We start from the raw sequence: 1,144 nt of genomic DNA, 5'->3' as shown, positions 1-1,144 counted from the left end.
CATTAGACCTGAGGCTTTATGTGAGCATCCAGAAAGTTTTTCAATTTAATTTTTGAGAAAGTTGGATCTCTGAAGCACCCTAACTATAATGGAGTAGTGGAGGGACTCAGCGGGAAGTCACTGAACATACAGTGACTGACAGAACAGGCTGAGGAGTAGGCAGAGCATCTGCAGCATCATGGAAAGGGCTTAGGAGCATCAGCAAAAGATGCTGTAGCAATTAGCTAATGGCTCTACCTTCTACCCACATGCAGGGGAGGCTACAAGCAGAATGATAAATGAGGTGTTATGAAGTAGTGGTATTTGAAGTGCTACCGAGTCTAGAATGTTACCCGATATCTTGTTAAATCTAGCATGCACCACAACAGTAAAAAGTAACAAGCACTTAAAATAAACAGGCCTGATCCTCCTCCAACTTGTTTTACCCCAGTGCAACTCCACTGGCTTTGAAAGAACGAGGGTACAGACATAACACCCAAATTCTATTCCACCTATTAGGGGATTTAGGTGCCTAAATGTAATTCTATTCCACCCTGTTCAGGTCCTAAAAGTACATTAATGCAACTATTTTTGTAACACCATCATCTTATCCTGAAGATTGGGCCACAAAAAAGCAGCAGGGACTCGAGGAACAACAGAATCACACATATACGCTTAAGTCTACTTATTTGCTTAATAGGTAGAACAGGATCTCACCCAATGCATTTAAACTGGTGTATTTTATCTTTATACCGCTATGTCCACTGCATTTTTGCATGACATACAGCCTTATTCTGGTGTTAATCACTCTGGGGCAAAGTGACCATGACAACACCAGAGTAAATATAAGCTAGTATATGTGTAGTGTGTTCACAGGCCAATTCAGTTTCACATTCCAGCCCATTGCTCAACCTATTACCTACTGGTGAGGCTCTATCTACCCCCGGTCCTGAGGCAATTTAAACTAGTGTACAAAAATGACATGTATAAACTTGTTGCATCTCCACACATTTAATCCTGAAGTATAAATATATAAAATCTGTCAAAGATGTATATATGGTTCCTATAACTAACAGTTCTAGAATGTAATACATTTCTTCAGACACCATCCCTTTTAGGGATATATTCTTCCCGTTTGTGGAAGAAATCAAACTTCGCGTTGTGG

The sequence above is a fragment of the Gavialis gangeticus genome, unplaced genomic scaffold (genome assembly GCF_001723915.1).
Source record: "Gavialis gangeticus isolate Ggan-Ray unplaced genomic scaffold, GavGan_comp1, whole genome shotgun sequence".
NCBI lineage: Eukaryota > Metazoa > Chordata > Crocodylia > Gavialidae > Gavialis > Gavialis gangeticus.
Note: the sequence above shows the minus strand (reverse complement) of the source record.